Below are 6000 nucleotides of genomic sequence, written 5' to 3' on the forward strand. Positions count from 1 at the left end.
TTTTTTTAAAGGCAGGGTCTCATGTAGCCCAGGCTTGCCTGGGACTTGCCATAGAACCAAGATTGGCTGTGCTCCTGCTCCGTGTCCCAAAAGCTGTGATGACAGGCGTACACCACTATGTCTGGTCATTTATGGTGCTAGGGCTTGAACCCCCATGGCTTCGTGCAAGCCAGTGAAACGCCAGCTGAGCTGATACTCAGCCCTCCCTGCCTTCCTCTCTGTTTCCATGCCACCTGTCCTCCTCCTTCCCTCTTCTGGTTTTTTTTTTTTTTATTTTTGTTGTTGTTGTTTTTGTTGTTACATGTATGTTGTTTTGTCAGCAGAATTCCGGATTCTCCTAGCTCAGCCTCACAGGTGTGGGGACTGTAGGTCCATTTGGCATACCTAGCTAGTGGGATTTTTTGAAGGAGGGATGATTTTCTATACCGAAATTCAGGGATGGGTTTCCACCATCAAGCTGAAACCTACATGGTAGTGATAAGTGCAGTAGAGTTAGCGTGATATCCACCACCAAAAATGAGACGTCACCAGGAACCTTCTTTAAAGCAGAATGCGATCTTATTTAAAATAAGTCTCCTTGAAGAGGTGATTAAGGATCTCAGGGGAGATTATCTGGGATTAAGGTGAGCCCTAAATCCAATAATAGTCCTTATAAGACTGAAGAGGAGGAAGTAAAGGAGCAGACTGTGTGACAAAGCAAGGGGCTGGTGAGACAGTTCTGTGGGAAAAGTTACATGCGTCCTAAGCCTGATGGCCACTTTGATCCCTGAACCCACATGGTGCGAGAGAACTGACTTCATAAAGTTGTTCTCCTATTTCCACCACAACCCACAGCGGGTGCACTCCCACTCCCCCGCACAATCACACAGAATGAATGAAAATGAAAGTACAATGCAAGGGCTGCTGGGAGGCACTAGAAACTGAAAAAGCCTCGTGGATGGCTTCTCCGTGGATGGCTTCTCCCCGGATGCCTCCCTAATACGCCTACGCTCTTGACAGCTTCCATTTCGGACTTCCGGTCTCTAACACTGTGAAGGAGGGATGGGGGATGTAGCTGAGTGACAGGACCCTTGCCTAGCATGCTCAGGACCTTGGGATCAGTTCCCAGCAATGCAGAGCTATGAGGGATAAACCTCTCCTGTAGTATGTCCCCAAACTCAAAATTTGCTATGTCAGCGCTAGTAAACTAAAGCACTGCACAAGAGTGAGGAGGCCTCCCTGGCTGACTGTCCTTCCTGGTCCTTCCTCGTCTTGGTTAGATGCTCTCCTTTCAGGCCACATTTACAATAAAGAGCTGAAAGTCTCATGAGGTCCCTCAACAGGCTTAGGGTGAGATTACTTTAGGCTGTGAACTTGAACCTGCAGGCAGAACTCCTGTTCTCGCTCGGGATCTAGACTGTCCTGCCCAGGATCTGAAGCCCTGGATTCAATTGATCCCTCAGGGAGGAAGGTCTCCATGCTCTGAAGAAATTTCTTCAAAGCTTAAAGAAACCAAAAGTGGCAATGCACTCCTTTAATCCCAGCCCTGGGAGAGTGTTGAAAGAGGGAGAGAGAGATTTAAGAAGCTGGTAGAACTTGGAAAGAAAGAAATAACAATAATATGAAAAAAAATTGATTTTAAAGAAGGACAAAAGTGGGCTGCAGAGATAGCTCAGAAGTTAAGAGCAAAAAAGTAGGGCCTAGCCAGGCAGTGGTGGAGCACACCTTTAATCGCAGCACACAGGAAGCAGAGGCAGGGGGACCTCTGTGAGTTCAAAGCCATCATGATCTGCAGAGTGAGTACCAGGACAGCCAAAGCTACACAGAGAAACCCTGTCTTGAAAAACAAAAAACAAAACAAAACAAAAACCAAAAAACCCACAAATTTTATATGTTTAATAAAATACATAAATACATTAAATAATAGTATTTTATTTATTAATATTTGCCTGGGCATGGTGGTGCATGCTTTTAATCCCAGCATTCAAGAGGCAGAGGCAGGAGATCTCTGAGTTCAAGGCCAGCCTGCTCTACATAGTGAGTTCCAGGACAGCCAGGGCTACACAGGGACCTTATCTCAGAAAAACAACAACAACAAAATTTCCTTTGATTATTTATGAAACTTCTGGGTAGCTGCATGTGTCAGCACGTGAGTATGCGCACGTGAGCACAGTGCTGCAGAGGGCAGCAGGCACAGTACGAGGCTGTGAGTTGGCTGGCTAGGTTCAGGGAGCCAAAGTCAGGTCCTCCAGAAGAGCAGTACTTGTTGACGCTTTTTTGTTTGCTTTGTTTTTGTTTTTTTGAGACAGTGCTTCACCATGTCTCTCTGGCTGGCCCCTAACTCACAATGTAGACCAGGCTGACCTGGAACTCATGAGAAGTCCTCATGCCTCTGCTTCCTGAGTGTTGGAATTAAAGTTATGCACCATCATGCCTGGCTTCTGGAATTTTTGTTGTTGTTGATGTTTTTCGAGACAGGGTTTCTCTGTGTAGCTGTGGCCGCCCTGGACTTGATTTGTAAGACCAGGCTGTCCTCAAACTCACAGCAATTCACTTGCCTCTGCCTCCCTGAGTCCTGGGATTACAGGTGTTCGCCACCATGCCCAGCTCCTGGAATTCTTCCATACAGTAAGAAACAGAGGTGCAGAACTTTAATTTCTAAAGGAAGTTCACAAAGTAAATACAGCAGAATTGTATCAGTACAAGGAAAAGAAATAACGAAATCTATTGTACAAAGAGCTGAGGTTCTAAAGTCAATACATATGTAAAATTTGAGTATTTTCAAAATTTACTGTGGAAATTCCTTAAATCATTTAGGTAGTGAGTCCAACTGAGACAGTTTTTCCTCATTTGGAGACACTTCAATGATTAAGTACTAGGTTTGGTGTTTAATCGACTTGCTTTTGGGTCCGTGTTGTAAAAAATATGTGGTTTGGGTTTTTGAGACCCAGTCTTACTGTGGAGAACTGGCTGGCCCAGAACTTTTATTGTAAGCCAGACTGAGTCTTGAGTTCACAGATCCGCCTGCCTCTGCCTCACAGTGCTAAAACTGAAGATGGGGTTCACTATGCACAGTGTGAAGAACATTTGAATCACTGGGTTCCTGCCTCTCTGCACTCTGCCCACAGTGTAGAACAGAGTTGTCCTTTACTGAGTACACACAGTTGTACTGGACCCATTTTAATTGTGCCAATAAGAGAGTGCCAATATAGCCAGGATAAACTCTGTCTCCAAAAACCAGTGGAAGAGGGACAGAGAGAGAGCACCATTGTGATGAAGAATGGCTCAAATCTATTTACTGTGCCTTCTACTCAAGTACTGGTTATTTGAAATAGAAGGTACCGATGAGGGTTTCAAGCTTTGCATTTTACTGTACATGCTTTGGACTGTCCCCCAGCCCTTTCCCAAAGCCATCGTAGTTAGAGCCAGTCTTATTCACACCCTCCCTGGTTTCTATTTTTGTTTTGCCTTTTTTTATAGTACCCTGCTGGGTATCTCACTGTATTGTTTCCGCCTTATTTTACATGTATTTTACATTTATTATTTGTGTGTGTGCGCGCCATGTCCCTTGAACAGAGGCCAAATACAACCTGTAGGAGTTGACGCTCATCTTTAGTTATGTGGGTCCCCAGAATCGAACTCGGGTGTCAGGCTTGGCAGCTGGCTTTGTCCACAAGGCATCTCACCCCGGGCCACCTTGTTTTTTCTTTCTTTCTTTTTTAAAAATGATTTATTGTCACTTTTATGTGCATTGGTGTTTTGCATGCATGTATATCTGTGTCAGATCTTGGAGTCACAGACAGTTAAGAACTGCCATGTGGGTGCTGGGAATTGAACTCAGGTCCTCTGGAGGAGTAGTTAGTGCTCTTAACTGCTGAGCCATCTCTCCAGCCCCTTTCTCTATTTCAAGACAAGGTTTCTCTGGCCTTGGCTGTCCTGGACTCACTTTGTAGACCAGGCTGGCCTCAAACTCACAGAGATCTGCCCACCTCTGGCTCCCTGAGTGCTGGGATTACAGGCGTGCTACTGCGTCTGGCTATTTTTATTTTTATTTTTCAGAAAGCATCTCTCACTGAATCTGGAGCTCAGTAATCAGACTGGTTAGCCATTGAGCTTGGGAATCTCTGCCCTGGGGCTTCTACATTGGCCAATGGGATTTGAACCTCTGGTCTTTATGCTTACAAAGCAGCCTCTAGCATCTGAACCACTGATCTTTCAGTTTAGAGATTTTTTTTTTCCTTTGTTTTTTCAGAGCCTTCACTCTGTAGACCAGGCTGGCCTTAAACTCACAAAGATCCACCTGACTCTGCCTCCTGACTGCTGGATCAAAGGCATGGGCCACCATGCACGTCTGATTTATTTATTTTTGTATGTGTGGGTGCCCGCATGTATATACATTCACTACATAAACGCTGTCACTCTTGAAGAGAACAGGGCATTGGATCTCCTAGAACTGGAGTCCTGGGGTGTGTGTGTGTGTGTGTGTGTGTGTGTGTGTGTGTGTGTGTGATATAGCATGTGCTAAGCCATCACTTCAGCCCCAATGCCTGATCTTCCTGCCTCTGCCTCCTAAGAGCTGGGATTACAGCCATGTGCCACCAAACTCCTGGGGTTGTTTGTTTGGTTTGGTTTTTGGAGACAGGGTTTCTCTGTGTAGCCCTGGCTGTCCTGGACTCACTCTGTAGACCAGGCTAGCCTCAAACTCAGAGATCTGCCTGTCTCTGCTTCCCAAGTGCCACCACCACCCAGCTGTTTTGTTTGTTTGTTTTGTTTTGTTTTGTTTTTGGTAACAGTCTTTTGCTCTATATTCCAGACTGACCTTGAACTTGAACTTGTGGCAATCCTCCTGCCTCAGTCTTGCAAGGGCTGGCCAGACCCTTCTTGACTATTTTTCCTCTTTTTTAAACTATTTTATCTTTAATCATGTATATGTGCATACCACGTGTGTAGATATCTACAGAGGCCAAAAAGGGCAGCTATCTTTGTAGCTGGAGTTACAGGCAGTTGTGAGCTGCCTAATGTGGATGCAGGGAATTGAACTTGGATTCTTCTAGAATATACACTCTTGACCACTGTCCTGGACTACTACTGACTCTTCTTGCTCTCTCTCTTTCTTCCTTTCTTTTTTGTGCATTGGTGTTTTGCCTATACGTATGTCTATATGAGGGTGTCAATTCCCTGGAAGTGGAGTTACAGACAGTTGTGAGCTGCCATGTGGGTTCTGGGAATTGGATCTGGGTCCTTTGGTAGAATGGCCAGGACTCTTAATCACTGAGCCATCTCTCCAGCCCCTGGAATAGAGATTCTTAATCTAGCTCAGGCAAGAATCCCAGCATGAGCGTTTGATCCCTTGGAGAGCAATCTGAGTGCTGCTCATAGAGTCTGGAGAAAATAAGATGTACCGCCAAGGGGCTCCACCCTGCTAGTCCTGCACAGGCCACAGTCTACCCCACTCAACAGGTTGGGCTGGATTTTTCTGATGGGCACCTATCCATACACAGAATATAGCAAGAGCATGGGAAAGTCTGAGGGAAGGTTCCCTGAGCTGAAACAATCCCTTCTGAAGAGGGACAGAAATGAGACTGCGTAAGCCAGTATCACAACTCCGGGGAAAGGATACCGAGAACGCGAAGGTCCTCTCTGCATGGACCCTGGCGCTCTGGGGTTCTGGAGCAGACTGGAGAAGAGGCCCAGAGACAAAGCTCTAGAGGAAGGATGTGAAACCATGCCTGTGCATCGTACCGTAGGGGCACCTCCCCACCCCCACCTAACTAATTAAAAATGTTTTAAAGCACATAAAAGTTTGACATGCTGCTCCTGTGGGAAATGACAACCACAGGAAAGATATGGTTGCATAAAGCTGCTAGTGTGTGTGTGTGTGTGTGTGTATGAGAGAGAGAGAGAGAGAGAGAGAGAGAGAGAGAGAGAGAGGAGAGAGTTTGGAGGCCAGATAGAGTATGTGTCTGTTCAGAGGCCAGAGGTGGACACTGAGTGTGTGTCTGTTTGGAAGCCAGAGATGGA

This window comes from Psammomys obesus, unplaced genomic scaffold (assembly GCF_907164565.1).
Source record: "Psammomys obesus unplaced genomic scaffold, mPsaObe1.curated_primary_1811, whole genome shotgun sequence".
Lineage (NCBI taxonomy): Eukaryota > Metazoa > Chordata > Mammalia > Rodentia > Muridae > Psammomys > Psammomys obesus.